Source organism: Ovis canadensis, chromosome 6, assembly GCF_042477335.2.
Source record: "Ovis canadensis isolate MfBH-ARS-UI-01 breed Bighorn chromosome 6, ARS-UI_OviCan_v2, whole genome shotgun sequence".
NCBI lineage: Eukaryota > Metazoa > Chordata > Mammalia > Artiodactyla > Bovidae > Ovis > Ovis canadensis.
In genome coordinates, this window is record NC_091250.1 from 130320660 (window position 1) to 130335702 (window position 15043).

Below are 15043 nucleotides of genomic sequence, written 5' to 3' on the forward strand. Positions count from 1 at the left end.
AGCGCGAGGGTTTCCATCCCCAGGCTCCACTGTCCCCATCTGGGCTGCGGAGTGTGTCCGCCCGTGTCTCCACCCTCCGCTTTCCTTTGTTAGTCTCTGCCGAGCGACTCCTGCCCTGCGCCTCCGGAATCATCAGACTTTGTATGTCTGCATTCAAGTGGACGTTAGAGCGTAGTTCAGTGTTATCCTATCTTGCAATTACCTGATTTTTCGTGGAATCAAACGTACTTTCTTGTATTCTATCTTATTGACTGTTCGAGGCCCCTCCTCTGGGATTTAGCTGTTGTATTTCGTGTCCATCTTTTTTCTATTGCTAAATTCCTTCTTCAACCCTGCCTCTCTGCTGCAAATCGCCCAAGTCCTCTCCTGACCCTGAATGTTAAGATGGGTACCCTCTAACTGTGTTCTGAGCTCCTATGATTGTCATTTATCCTTTCCCAACACTATCTAAGAATGTGTCCTCCCAAGAGTGTTCTTCTAAGTCATATTTTGAAATATGCGATTTCTAGAAGAGTGTCTCTATAGGCTGGGGTATTCCTCAGCTCCAGTGACAGTGATGCTGTGTAACAAGTCACCCCAAACCCAGTGGCAACAGCAGGTTCCTTCTCACGCCTTGGGGTGACTGGTTTGTTCACTGTAGGCTGGGATGGCTGGACTGCTCCCCCTGAGCTGAGGTTGGCAGGCTCGGCTCTGGTCCATAAGTGTGGGACCCCAGCTGACCGGCCAGAGGCCATCAGGACCCCTTCTTCCCATGCACAGACAGGGGAGCGAGAGAGGCAAGCGCCCCTATAAGCACACTTAAGGCTTCTGTTCACTCACATTTGCTAAATTCCACTGGCTGATGCAAGTCAAACCCAGCACCAGTGGGGGAGGGGAGGGGAATGAAGGGACTTGTTTGCTCAATGACACACAAAAGCACAACAGGTGCTCATCGATGCTTCCAGAAAATATACGTTGTGTGGCCATAAGCTAGGCAGACATACTCAGGTGGAAGAAACCAGATCAGGCTTCTTCACAGGAGAACACGTCAGTCTGTAACACAGCCATGGGCACCGTGCGTCTCCAGGAGAAGGTCACGCGGCACTTCTCCAATCCCATCTGATTCCATGAGCTTTCGTTAAAAAAAAGTTGTTTAATTTAAAATTTTATTTTAATTTTTACTTGCTTCAATTAATTTTACTTGTTTAAACGTTTTATGCAGTTTAAGTCTTATTTTGCTCTGGCTCCTCTGAGCGTTTCCTGGGGTTGGTTTTCCAGGGAGCAAGCTTTGGGAAGCGATTGTACAGGCCTTCTTTTCCAGATGAGCCGCCTTTGAGGTTTCCAGATGCATCTGCCTCCCTGCAGCACTACTGGGAGTTGATGCCATTCCATTTCGAGCCAGGTTGGGTTCTATGTTCCTAGGATACCCCTCTCTCTCTCCATTTTTTCATATAGAGAATTTGGGGGTAATGTGTTGAGGACGCAGAGTTTAGGGGATCTGAGCCATCAAGGCGGACGATAACCTCTTGATACACACTAATGTAAACGAGCATCATGGTCCTTTCCTGCGGAGACAGATGATGGCTGGGGACGGGGACGTCCTTCCAGCTGGACCGTCCTGAGGGTGAGGTGGGCAGAGCCAGGCTGAGTGCAGAGAGTTTCGGAAGCCTGCGGGCAGTCCCTGGCATCGAAGCCTGTGTCTTCGGGGCCTTGAATGTCCAGGCAGACAAAGCGCTGCTGTGCTGTCAGTGTCCTTACGGGTGGATGTGCTGAGTGTCCACAGGGATCGTTAAACAGGTGGCAAGCCTTGCTCTTTGTGGGCGGGAAGAGCGAGCCTGATTTTAGAGAGAAAGTCTTAGACGGTGATGGGCTGCTGTGTGGCTGACTGCAGGCGTTCCAGGCCTGGTGGTAGGTGCCCCCAGACAGATCCAGATTCCATCTGTCTCTGCACCTTCCCTGCTTTGTGGCACCCCCCACCCCCACCCCGGGCCTTGTCTATACCCTGAGTCTGACAGCGTAGACCTCGCGGTTTGGACGTGAGGATGACAACAGCTCTTGTGTGTGCAACGCGTGGCACCTGGGAGGTGTCATGGGGGCCTTCCTTCCTCCGTCTCTTCCCCTGACGCATCCGGCTGCCTTTCCACCAGCTATGACTCCCTCCCCCCAGCAGTCTCTGCGTGTTTGCTTAACATCACCATGGAGACCTGAGTTTGATTTAAGCAAGACGCAGACCCGATAGGGATCGAGGGAGGCGCTGACACAGGCGTGTGCCTGCTGTGGTTTTCTCTCTCTCTTTCCCGTGTCCTGCTCCTCTGACCCCGCTGCTGTAGGCCTTCCCCGGGCTCCAGAAGACTTCTCAGGGAAAGAGCAGACCAGAGCGGAAGGCAGACGGGTTCCCGGGTTCAGCAGGATGACCCCGAAAGAGCCAGGCGTGGGCTCCGAATTTAGCTTTCTGATGGCTGACCAGGGCACCTGGCTTCCCTCGCGGTGCTGATGAGAGCCCGGCCCACACAGGCGACCCTGAAACTCGGTGAGCCCACAGCGTGGCTGCCCGGCCCACACGATCATCTCAGATGCCTTTTTGAGAGACAGGAGACAGATGCCCCGTGGGGAGGGCCAGCCTGTGAGTGCTGAGTGGATGCTCTGATGCTGCGGCCGGCACTTGCGCCAGAACCATCTTGTGGGGGCCGCTGACACCGCGGACTCTTCTAGAGTTCTTCCCCTGACCCCACCTTCGTCCATCCGGCGGGGTACCTCCCCACAGGCCTTGGAGCAAGCCCCCCACACCCAGGTCTCAGCAGCAGCCTCCTGTCCCCCCACCCCTCTGTGCCCAGAGGTCCCTCCCCTTTCCCGAGCCCCGCACCCCAGCCCCAACCCTGGCTGGGTCAGGCCCCTCCTCTGGGCCCTTGCAGACCCTCCCCATAATCCCTCCTCATCTCTTCTTGGGATCTGAGTTTCCCGTCATCTCAGTATCAGGGGTTTCCTGAGCTGGATTGAAACCCACAAAACACCGCTCCTGGATTCAGTGATAACCACCTCGCATTTCCTTATAACGGGGTGCTCTATAATGCCATTCAGCCAAATAAAGGTTTAGTAACATATTAAAGATAGTACTGATAAGGATATTGCTAAATTCCTCTCCAGAAGCTTCTTCTTAAAAATATCTTATTTTTAAAAGCGATAACACATGTTCATCACAGAAATTTTAGAAACTATGGCATCAGCGAACCATAAAAACAGTCCCTTGTGTTAAGCCACCTTAGGAGATAACAAATGCTAATGTTTGAGATGAAAATTCTCACCAGTCTTTTTAAGATGCAAACGTATACGCATTTTATAAACTTTGAATCCCAGTATTAAACATTTTCCTATGCTCCCACATATTCTCAAAACCACTGTTTTTAGCAGCCGTGTAATGTAGCCTCAGATGAAGGAGATATTATTTATTTAGCCAAATCCTCATTTTTAGACATCTGCGTCATTTTCAGTTTTCGCTAACCTAAAGATGTAGAGAAAGCTGTGTTCTTGGCCTCGTACGTACGTTATCCCACGTTTCTGATTATTTTCTTAGGATGTATTTTAAACAGGGACTTTTTTTCCTGTCTGTTGGATTACAGGGTATCAGGATTCTGCCATGTACTTGAGTGTATGGAGGGTTTGTCTCTGAGTCTGTAACTGATTGTATTGGGGGGCAGAGAATGAAAGAGCTGTTTAGGTACACAAAAATAAGATAAATATGCCTCCGTTGCTGGCGCGAATGTACTTCCAGCTAAAGTAAAGCTTTGGCAGCAAGGTGGGGCCACCTTATGTTCAACAAATTCCACAAATAGCTGGAGGCCTCTGACTCTGACCATCCCAAGCCCCAGTCAGGTCACTTGCAACTTGCTTTCGGAGATGCTACAATGTGTCAGGCGCCGCTTTGGCACCAAACATTCAGAATCAACCAAGCAGTGGCACTTGCCGCCCACGATCTAGCCAGCTGGTGGGCGAGCAGGGAACCCAAGACGGCGCCCTTGTGCATGAGTGTGTGGGGAGGTATGGCTGGGCCTCAGGGCGTGTGGTGCTCCGGCAGGCCCCAGGGCACGAGGTCCCATCAAAGGAACCTGGAAAACGGGTTCTGAAGGATAAAAAGCGGTTCACTAGGCAGAAGATGGCAAGTGAAGTGGGGGAAGGCAGTCGAGGGAGTGGGCCAGGGACTGCTCTGGCAGTCCAGGGGTTAAGACTTCACTCTCCATTGTGGAGGGTGCGGGTTTAATCCCTAGCTGGGGAGCTAAGATCTCACCTGACTTGTGGCCAAAATACCAAAGCATAAAACAGAAACAATATTGTAACAAATTCAATGAAGACTTAAAAAAAAAAAAAAACCAGTCTGCATTAAAAAACATCTTTAAAAGGCAGGTGGCAATGGTGCAGAGGCTCGTGATGCCCAGGGGCTGGGAGAACCCATGTAAACAGCCAGGCTGGTGCCCTGGCTTTCTCTTGCTGCTGTAACCAATGACCACAAAATTCGTGGCTCAAAACCAACACAAGTTTATTACGGCACAGTTCTGGAGGGCGGAAGGCTGACATGGGTCTCCCTGGCTAACCCGAAGATGTGAATAGGGCTCACTTCCTTTCCTGAGACTTTAGAGAAAGCTTTTTTTTTTTTTTTTTCCTGGCCTTTCCTGGTTTCTAGAGGTTTCCATGCCTTCCTTGGCTCGTTGCCCCTTCCTCCATCTTCAAGCCACCAGTGTTGCCTTGTCCGACTCATCTGTTTCCCCTCCTTTTCTACCCATAGCTTGGAAAGGGTCTCCCTTTTAACGACCCATGTGATTCAATGAGGTGCATGCGCATACTTCAAGATAACCTTTCCATCTCAAAGTTCTGAGTGTAATTGCATCGGAGTCCCTCTGGCTCCGATGTGACATGTGCAGAAGCTCTGGGCTTTAGGAGGTGGACATGCTTGGGGGCTTCTTATTCTGCTGCCCACACAGGGCATGAACGCATCTAGAGTTTGTCTGTGTTTCTGATCAGTTGAGGACCTGGCTGGAGCACCAAGATTGAACATGAGACAGTAAGACCGTTTTCATATAATTGAACCCTGTACACTTTTCTTGAGCCTCAGGCCTTAGGATTGGCCATGAATGAGACACCAACCTTGTCAGAGAGGAAGGGACTGAAGGAGGGACCAAATTCTGTCTACTGTTAAGGAACTCATGGGAGAGAATGACTGGACAATTCGGAGGAGGTGATGTCTGGATAGGGTTTTGAAGGACGAATAGGAGTTTTCCAGGTAGTCAGGCAAAGGAAAAGGCATTCTAGACAGAGACAACAGTATGTGCAAGATCACAGAGGCGCCTACCAGCCTGGTGCAGGAGGAACCCTAAGACGTTTGGAGTGGCAAAAATGTGGGGTGGGCAGAGGGGGATGGGAGAGCACCCTGGCGAGGCCCTGGGGGAGTTGGACCAAGGCCAGTCTTGTAGGCCAGCCCAAGAGCATTGAACTGTATCCTCTAGGTGGTGGGGCTTGTGGATTAGAACAGGAACATGGCTACAGCATTCAGAGTGGACAGTGAGGTTGCAGGGGGTAGAAGGCATGGTTTAGCAGACACTGAGGGGAAGTGGTGTTTGACAAAGTGTTGGCACCACAAAGCCTCTCATTCCCCTTGCCCTCCAGGGCCCAGCTGAGTGCAAAGTCCTGTTCCTTGTGGCTCCTGGGAGGGGCTGAACCTGTGGTGGCGGGGCCAGAAGGCTGCATTCTTTCCACCCCCACCTCCCACACTCACTCCGCACCCCCTCACCCCGACCCTGTCCCCACAGAAAGGCAGGCCTACATCTCTGCCCTTTGCTGTAAAGCCACGCTCTGTCCTGGAGATTTATTGCATTTTAATAAAACTCCCTGAGTGGGAAACAGATTACCAAACTACCTTTGTTTTCTATTATGTAATAAACCTCGCTTGAGTGTGTTTTGAAGGATGGAGCCATAAACCCGTTTACGGGCCGAGCAGCGTCCAGGGAGTGTGCGAGCAGCCGAGTGGCATCAAGGGGCTTGGCCAGCTCTGCCGTTAGCAGCAGGTTCCGGGGACAGTCAGTCCTTCTCTCTGAGCCCTGGCTTCCTCGTCTAAGAAAGGGAGCCCCTGGCATCAGTGATCGATACTCCAGGTAGAGTTTGTTAAGCAGTGTCCAAGATGCCAGCTGTTTCTATGATGCTAGGAAGGCTACTCTGTTTTAGGGTAAAAACCTACTGTCGATTATATCGGGGAGAATCATGGGCACCCTAATTCTGGATGTCCCAACTCTATCATTTATAATGGCCTCAGGCAAGCGGCTCATGTTTCAGCGGCCAACACTGGGACGAGCAGAAATAAGCCCGTGGAGTTTCCAGACTGGTTTCACACAGTCAGACCTGATTCCGAAGTACCTACTGGGTGCCATCAGCCTGAAGCCACGCCCAACCTAAGACACGTCACCCCTCCTTCCCCTCCACGCCCCTTCCCTCCGTCCCTCAGCTAGTTTTCCTGGGTGCTCACCCCTCCGGGTACTTCCTAGACTCAGAGCGCTCAGAGTTGAAGAAGAGCCTTGGCCTCTGCCCGGCTGGGGGTTCCATTCCCGGGGGAGGCAGCCACTGCTCTGCTCCACCCCTGGTCTGCACAGTATTCGCAGCTGAAATTCTGCCTGTGTCCTCTGCAGGCACCCAGAGGGTCTGGGCTCTGTCAGAGGGAGAGCCTGCGCCCTGCACCACCGTGCCACGCGTTTCCTGAGAGATACCTGTCCGCTTTCTCCCTCTGGCGGAGCCTGCACAAGAGGTGCGAAAGCCCAGGCTTCCAGGCCAGGGACGAGTTCCTCCTGCCTTATTGGCTGTGTGGCCTTCCTTGGGAAGTCACCTCGCCTCTCTGAGCCCAGCTTATCCCATCTGTAAAATGGGTGCAATGAGGTATCGGGTGGGAAGCGTGTAACCCTGTGCCTGGTTCACGGGAGACAGTGGCTGTTACGTCCTCATTGTTTGAGCAGTGTTGTTGCTCGGCCCAGCGTTGCTGGATCAGGCCTGAGTCCCTCTGTGCACTGAATGGGGTCTCCAAAGCCCCGGTCCAGCAGCGTCTCTGCGCCCCTCGAGGCTCTGTCACCTTCTCTCACGTCCTCCCCCCACCATCCCTGCCCCCCTCATCTCTCCCTGGACACCGCCGAGGCCCCCCTGCCCGCCTGTCTCCATGCTGTCCTCCTCCGGTCCCCTGGGTCCTTGTGAAGCTTAGATCATGTCTTGAGGTCCTTGCTGCTCTGAGAAGGACACTCAGAGAGCAGGGCGGGCCTGCAGGGAAGGGCGGCCAGCGGCGGAGGGGTGGACCAAGGCCCACTGGCCCCCTCGGTGTGGCCTTCGGCTACTCACTGCCCTTGCTGACCCCTGACCCCTCCCTTGTGAAATGAAGGATGAGATGGGAGATTCCAACCTGGCTGATGCCGCTTTCCAGCATTTTCCTGCATGCCCCCCTCATGGTGCAGACAGAGGCCACCAAACTCTTCAGGTTAATCGGACACGTGACCTCAGGTCAACATGTCTGAACCAAACTCTGCTGCCTCCCGGTCCCCAACCTGCTCCTGGCCCCTCACCTCCGTGGACTGTGGCACCTCTCGCCCCCCCTCTAGACCTGGCAGCTGAGCCCGTTTCATCTCAGAGCACCCTGCTCTGGGCCTCCTCGGGGCCATGCCCTCTCACGGGACAAGGGTCTCATGGGACGAGGGGCATCCTGCTGCCGGAGTGTGCAAAGCCCTGGGATGGGGGCTGACCCCTCCCCAGCTCTCCCGAGGAATGGATGGTGGGGGGAGGCTGGGGTGGCTGTGGAGGGGATGTGCAGGCTGCAGTCCACACAGGTGCATGAGGCCCCTTGCAGGGCAGGGCAGAGCTGGGTGGGGAGCTGAGCATGGAGACCCCTAGCCCCCATCAGTGCCCCTGCCCCAGGCCCGTGTGTGTCAGGACCAGGATGAGTTAGGACCAGGATCTCTGCACGCTATTTTAAGACTCACATCCTCCTTAATCTCTTCCCCGTCTGATCCAGCAGCGGGCCCTGTGGTTCCTCCTCCAGGGTCTGTCCCAAACCTGGACCCCTGCCCGCTCCATCCCCACAGCACCTCCATCACCTGGACGTCTGCACTAGCCACACGTGGGTCTCTTGGCTCCTTCCCTGCCCCCTTAGGTCCAGCCAGCACCACAGTGGACTCTCAGCAAAGGGACTTGTCAGTGCCCAGCTTATAACCGTCCCACGGCTTTCATCACACCTGGAGGTCCACGCAGCCCCTTGCTGCACCCCACGGGGTTCCCCAGAGAATGCCTCTCACCTCCCAGTCACTTCTCCTGCAGCCCTGGTACTCACTCCAGCCATGCCTGCCTCCCCGACCCCTCTCGCCCACTCCCAGCCTTTGCCCCAGCTCATCCCTCTCCTGAAACTCTTCCCTGGGTGTGAGCCAGAAGTCAGCTGAGTGTCACCTCCTCTGCGCCCCTGACAACACTCTCTGAAGTAGTTCTTCCCATTAGATACTATTCCTCCAGCCTCTTTACTCTGCATTACGTTTATTATAATCTCTCAGGGTTTCAATGCATTATTTGTGATGACATTACTTTAATAAACTTTCCATTTCCAAATGTTGGTATGACTTTTTCATAGATGGCTTGTCTATCTGCCCCCATCAGGCAGCAACAGCCTCAGCTGTGTGGCTCACAATGTATCTCAGGGCCTAGGACAGCACCTGGCACACAGTAGGTCCACCCACGGAGTTGAAAGCAGAGAGACTGGACATTCTGTTTGGTTGGTCTGTGAGTGGCTCTGGGAGGGTAGGGGCAGGTCTGCCTTGCTTCTGGAACCAGTGCCCACCCTCCCCCTTCGTTTGGCAGAGTCGGTAGTCAGAAAGGCTGGAGAGGCCTGGCAGGTATGTCAGGGGTGTGAGGCTGCCTTCGGTTCTTGAATTCTGGAGCTTTAGGGGGAGTGGTGAGTGTTTGACCACCAGCAGTCCAGGAAACAAAACGCAGACCAACAAAACCCCTTCTAATTTGAAGCACTTTCCAACGTCCGTGATGTTTCTTATCACGACCAGTTTTAAGCTTCCAGCAGGAAGTCACTGGACATGACATGGGAGGAGATGCATTCAATTGACTCTGGCTCACGGGTGCAAGCTGTTGTGAACTAGTGGAGCTGGGGCAAACTAGTGTGAGCTGGTGTGATGTGAGCTAGTGTGAGCTGGTGTGAGCTGATATGAGCTGGTGGAGCTGGTGGTATTGGTGGTCCTAGTGGAGCTGGTGTGAGCTGATGTGAGCTCTTGTGAACTGATGTGAGCAGATGCAAGCTGGTGTGAGCTGATGTTAGCTAGTGTGAGCTGGTGTGAGCTGATATGAGCTGGTGGAGCTGGTGGAGCTAGTGGTGTTGGTGGTCCTAGTGGAGCTGGCATGAGCTGGTAGAGCTGGTATGAGCTGATGTGAACTTGTGCGAGCTGATGTGAACTGATGTGAACAGATGCAAGCTGGTGTGAGCTGGTGTGAGCAGATGTAAGCTGTGTGAGCTGGTGGAGCTATTTGTGCTGATGGTCCTGGTGGAGCTGGTGTGAGCTGGTGTGAGCTGATGTGAACAGATGTAAACTGTGTGAGCTGGTGGAGCTATTTGTGCTGATGGTCCTGGTGGAGCTGGTGTGAGCTGATGTGAGCAGATGTAAGCTGTGTGAGCTGGTGGAGCTATTTGTGCTGATGGTCCTGGTGGAGCTGGTGTGAGCTGGTGTGAGCTGGTGGATCTGGTGGAGCTAGTGGTGTTGGTGGTCCTAGTGGAGCTGGTGTGAGCTGGAGGAGCTGGTGTGAGCCGGTGGAGCTGGTGTGAGCCGATGTGAGCTTGTGTGAGCTGGTGTGAACTGATGTGAACAGATGCAAGCTGGTGTGAGCTGGTGTGAGCAGATGTTAGCTGTTGGAGCTGGTGGTCCTGATGGAGCTGGTTTCAGTTGGCCCCAGCACCCCAAGGTTGAGGAAGGTTCTGGAGCCCTCCAGCCTCCTAGGACTCTGCAGGTCTACATGCACTGCTGGCTGGGGGAATGCCACTGGCTTTCCCCAGGAAATTTGGCCCCTCTCCCCCTGGCGAGTAACCCTGGTGTCAGCGGTTTGTGAGGAGGTGGAAGGGGTTGGACCCGGCCTTTGGCTCCTCTTCTGAACAATGGGGAAACAAGCACCCTCTTCTTTAGAAAATCCTCTGTCAGCAGGAATGCCTAGGGCAGAATGGAATGGGGAGCTCTGTCTGTAGCCGGGGAGATCCTGGCTGAGAGCCATGTCACCCCAAGATGTCCCTTTGCCTCTCTTGGCTTCGCCGCCTTTGTCTGCCCGGTGTGGACACTGAGTCCTGCCTCTTGGCTGTGGAATCCGGATCTGCACAGCCCTCTGAACTAGGTGGGGAAACAAGGGCCCAGACGAGGCAGCAGCTTGCCTGAAGTCACCCAGCATGTCTGTGTGAGAAGCCCCCCCCTTTCAGTTCCGCCCCCCAGCAGGGCTGACTCCCAGCAGCTCCTTAGCCCACCCACACTGGGGGTGATGGCTTCTCCCGGTGTGGGAGGGCCTCAGCGGGAGAAGCAGGGCAAAGGCCCCTCTTTGTCTTCCCCGAGGGCTGCACTCAAGACCCGGTAAGTGGCTCTCACCTGTCCCAGGAAGGTCACTAGCCAGGGCTCGCCACAGCCAGCACCATAGTCGGGACATAAGTGGCCTCAGGCCACACCCCTGTGCTCCCCGCCTTCTGGAGGGGCAGGTGCCACCCCCTGGCACACCTGGCAGGATGCTTGCTGGCCTGTGTTGGGGGGTGGGGCCAGCAGGAAGGCAGAACAGACTCAGCCCCGCCCCTGATCTCAGCTGCGTGGGCTGAGCGCCGGAGCCTGGGGCTGGGGGCAGAGGGCAGGGCGAGGTGCAGGGGCACGTAGCCCTGTGCGGGGGAGTCAGGGCTGCCCTGGCCCCTCCCGCTTGCTCCACCGGGTCACGTCCCAGAGTGCCAGGTTCTGCTAAACCAGCATCACCTACAACTGGCCCTTTGCAGGTGCCCCAACCCCTGCCCGCAATGGCTATGGAGGACCGTCTGGAGCCCTCCAGGTCTGGCTGGTGGGGCCTTGGGCAGCGCACATCGCTTCCCCATCCCAGCCCAGCAGAGTAAGCTGCCCCTGGAAGGACCCCTCTCCCTGTCTGCTGTCCCAGCTTCATAATCTCGCCCCTCCCCGGGGACTGGGAACCTGAGAAACTGGTCTGGCAGGGTTGAGCTTTCCCTTCCTTTGCATCACTCCCCTTGTCCTGGACAAATGGCTCCCTGCACCAGGAACCTGACCCCAGAGGGGCTCCTGGGGGAGCGGGGTTGGGGGGGACTGGGGTGTGGTGCTGCCTGAGGAATCAGAGCCAGCTGGGCTTCTGAGCCTCCGAGACTGGTCCGCAGGCTCAGGCATTGAATTCCAGCAGGAGATTCCCAGCCTACTGAGGTCATGTGCTGGGGGCCCAGCAGGCCAGGCCGCATCTCCAGGCATGTTTGGTTTGGCTGGAAGAGGACTCTAAAATGAGGCTCTTGCGCTGTCAGCATGGAAGAATTTCGAGGTCTCTCGCAGGCAGCCTGGCATTCTGATCTCCAGAGAAATGGGCCCTAAAGGGGCCTAGCTTCGGCCATTGCCCAGGACCCTCGGGCCCAGGGTATCTGTGCTCTGACCCCATCTGGTCCAGCCTCTTCCAATTACAGAGGGGAACCGAGGGGCAGAGGAGCAGTGGGCAGGTCGTGAGAGTCAGGCCTGCAGCCCAGAGCCCCTAGGGGGAAGCCCTTTAACTTTCCCCAGGGGACCAGAAAGGAAAAGTGCCGTGGTTTTCCGACAACCCAGCTCGTGACCCCTCGGCGGGAACTATCTCACTTGTTGGGCTGCAGGCCCAGGAGGATGGCTGAGGGGCTACTGCTGGGGATCAGGGCCCAGTTTGTCTCAGGCAGAGAGCCCCAGGTCGAGCCTACTATTCCTGAGATGTCTTTTCCCACGGCCAGAGACAGCATGCTGGGATCCCATGGTGGCTCGTGGCCCAGAGCCTGAGGAGGAGAACGGGAGGCCTAAACAGGCCTTTGCTGCTGGGTTTTGGAGGCCACCAGGGCTCAGGGACCAAGCACGTGCTGTTTGAGCATTGAAGGTGCTGGTTTTTCTGGAGAGAAACCGGGGTGTGTCACAGAGATGGGAAGATCCCTTCTCGATCTCTGTGTCTCCCTCCCCTCTGCCCTCTCTCCCCATCTGCCCACTCCTCCCGTGTCCAGCAGCGTCTCCTGGCCAACCTCACACTTTGCACTGGACTCAGTGGGACAGTGGGAATGCCCGGAACATCTGACCGACAGACTGTCTCAGGCCGACCTGGTGGCCTCAGGCCCTTGGGTCTTCCTCTGGGTCTCGGCCCATGTTCCCGGGTTCTCTGAGCTGCAGGAACTTGTGAACATTTAGCTCAGGCCGGGGCTGGTGGCATCTCCAGCTGTGTGCCCGGCTCCAATGCGGTACCTCGCTCAGTCCTCCAGCAGATGCCATTGGAGGGGGGGGGGCCACCTTTATTATCCGTGTCATACAACAGGGCAACTGAAGTTCAGACTTGTGAAGGAACCTGCCCAAGGCCACACCGCAGTGAGTGGCGAAGCCAGGCTCGAACGTGCCCCTCCACACGGGCTGCGTTCTCTCCGCTCTGCCCCCAAGACTCCCTGACTGTCTCAGAAGTGTCCCACCAGGCCGAATCAGGCCTGGCCCCAGTGACAGTGGGCATGTGGTGAATCTGGGGGGGTTTCAGATCAGTGGGGCAAGAGCAGCCTTTCTGGGGGTGGTGGGCTTGGTCCCTGGAAGCTGGACCATCCAGACAGGGAGGTGCCTGTGGTGGCAGGAGGCAGGGGCGTCGGGTCGCCTCTGGGCCTGGCAGGATGGGCCCCACCTGCCACCAGCAGGGCCCCTGCACCTGCGCCTGGGTCTGGAGCATCGCGGGGTCCAGAGGTGAGCCTCTCAGACCTAAGGCTGAGCTTCCAGGGCAGCGCCCCGGGCAACGGTGTCAGTGCAGGGGGGCATGAAGCCGCACATAGGGGCCTCCGGGGGAGGGAAGCGCAGACCCTCCTGTAAGCTGGGGCCTTGGAGGGACCGGGTGCAGCTGTTTCTCACGCCTTTAGCTGCATCAAAGCCAGACTCTAAAAGCAGCTGAAGCCTAAGCTTGGGGGCCCGAACCCCCACAACAGGACCCAGGCAAGATGCAGTCCCTCTCTGGGCCACAGAGATTTGAGCCTGCTGGGCTGGGCGTCTGTTACATCCATGGGTCGGCAGCATTAGGACCCGGTGGGGATGAAACAGAACTGATGCTGACTCAATTCAGGGTTGCTCCTGCCCCCAGCCCACCCTCCACCGCCACTCTTGAGTTCCTGCGAGGGAGGGATGGGCCCAGAGTGTCCGAGTGGGGCTCCAGTCCAGGAGCTGGAGCACGCCCGTGTTTCAGGGGCTGGGCTGCCTTCGAGGGTGACCATCGAGGAAGACCCTGATGCTGGGAATGGTTGAAGGCGGGAGGAGAAGGGGACAACAGAGCATGAGATGGTTGGATGGCACCACCGACTTGATGGACATGAGTTTGAGCAAGCTCCAGGAGTTGGTGATGGAGAGGGAGGCCTGGCGTGCTGCAGTCCCTGGGGTCGCAAACAGCTGGACATGACTGGGCAGCTGAACTGAACTGAACTGAACTGATTGAGGTGGGGTGAGTACAGATGCTGGCAGGGAGGCAACAGGGGGACAGAAGTCCACAGGAGGGAGGGACCCTCGCAGAGGCCTGGGAGGCTGTGATGCAGATGGACCAAGAGGGGCAGGACCGAGAGGGGCAGGACCGAGAGGGGCAGGCCCATGGAGGAAGCGGGACTCTGGTGGGGCGCCTATTGCACTGGTCGCAGCCATCCAGGGGGTTGGCTTGGAAAGCACTTCCACTGTTGGGATTCGTTTGGGGGGTTAGTGGCCCATTTCCCAGACAAAGAGTTCAAGGCAGAGGGAGGAGCATGAAGGGCAGACCTGCTCCCAGTCCTCCCCGCTACCCTCCCCAGATATGGGGTTGGCCCAGCAGACTCTGGCTCTTGTGCAAACCGTCTGTGCAGAAGCGAGTGTGTACGCAGACACAAGCCTGCGACACACCCACCGAGAGGTCTGAGGATGACGGTGGAGTCACAGGCCGCCGTGCTAAGCAAGTGCTCCCCAAGCCCTCTGTCCGCTGCCCGGTGGAGACCTTCGCGGGCTCCCTGGGGCCGGGTGTCCCGGCGCCCCTGCATGCTTGCTCTCACGGCCTCAGCAGCTGCAATCAGCTAATTTAGCGCCCCCCCTTCCCCGCCAGCTTTCTAATCGAAAAGGAATTTGATGTGGGAAATGATAAGGAAACAGCAACAGACAGTGGTTAAGACACTCACTCGGGGAGAACAAATCAGCCATATCCGACCGAGAAACCTCAGTGCACGTCTTAGGAAGATATGCAAGAGGAAAACAGTGAGACACGGTGTAGGAGGCGGCCTGGGAGTGCAGAAGGGAGGGCCTGTGGGGGAGGAGGCCTGCAGAGCCCCTTCCTTGACCGTGTGTCTGCTGAGCAGGCCCTTCTCATACATTGGTCCTACTGAGGACCCGGGGGGTAGGGCATCCATTCAGGAATGGGAAACTGAGGCAGAGGCCATGGAGCGCTGGAGTCAGGCCTTGAACTCCACCAGCAGGGGTGAGGGTCAGGAACACGGGCCCTGGAGCCCCTTCTTGCCTGGGCTGGACTCCTGGCTTCACTGTGTCCTAACTGTGTGACCTCGGGCCAATTACTGAACCTCTATGAAATGCTGTGATAATGGTGCCTCCCTCAAGGTGGTTGTGGAGGGTGAGGAGTGAAGCCAGGCAGAGCTCCTGGGGCAGGTGGGAAGTCCTCAGGGGGTGGTCAGCAGTCAGTGTCCTTGGATGACCACCTTGCCCAGGTGCATGGCCGGGCTGACTTGCAGCCACAGGTCTGAAGTGGGCGGGTGGGGGCAGGTGGTTCCCAGGCCTGGGGGAGGGGCACGTGGAGCCCCCTCACTGACCCGTCTGCTGCAGGTTGC

The 15043-nt window shown here is 56.4% G+C and overlaps 1 protein-coding gene across 2 annotated transcripts in view; it reads left to right on the plus strand.

Annotated features, from left to right (window-relative positions):
- Positions 1-15043, plus strand: part of SORCS2 (sortilin related VPS10 domain containing receptor 2) — a 491847-nt gene that overhangs the window by 196987 nt on the left and 279817 nt on the right. The gene's annotated exons all lie outside the window — the stretch shown is intronic.